Source organism: Sinocyclocheilus anshuiensis, unplaced genomic scaffold (assembly GCF_001515605.1).
Source record: "Sinocyclocheilus anshuiensis isolate Anshui unplaced genomic scaffold, SAMN03320099.WGS_v1.1 scaffold20, whole genome shotgun sequence".
NCBI classification, from domain to species: domain Eukaryota; kingdom Metazoa; phylum Chordata; class Actinopteri; order Cypriniformes; family Cyprinidae; genus Sinocyclocheilus; species Sinocyclocheilus anshuiensis.
In genome coordinates this window covers 889,266-889,685 of record NW_015558646.1, presented here as the reverse complement: position 1 = coordinate 889,685, position 420 = coordinate 889,266, and positions in this window count along the sequence as shown.

Sequence of the window (420 nt, the reverse complement as noted above, 5' to 3'; positions counted from 1 at the left end):
CAGTTGCACAAGCATCAGTTACACAAGCATATTATGCCTGATATTATAATGAGCAGCATTAATAGGGAGCGGAGCTCGCGCAGTCGGCTCTCGGGGGGCGGATTGAGCTTTTACCGCTGTTAAGTGCTTCGCTCTCGCCGGGCACGCTCCGAGGAGTGTGTCCGTGCCTGTGATCTTGCGATTGCAGTCCCGCTGCTGCTGAGGCACGGCGGCGACTGAGAACGCGGGGATCGCACATGATCTAGCAGACGGGTTGGAGACGGCTCTTCTTATCTCCACCCGTGTTCCCTAGATCTAGAGCTCGTTCTGGAGGCTTGGAAGCCCTCGCTGCGGTTCTTCCCCCTCTGAGTGAGTGCTGCGGCCATCTTTCTCTGAGGAGATTGATGTTGTTTGTGTGACTGAGCGGCTCGCGCGCTGCCT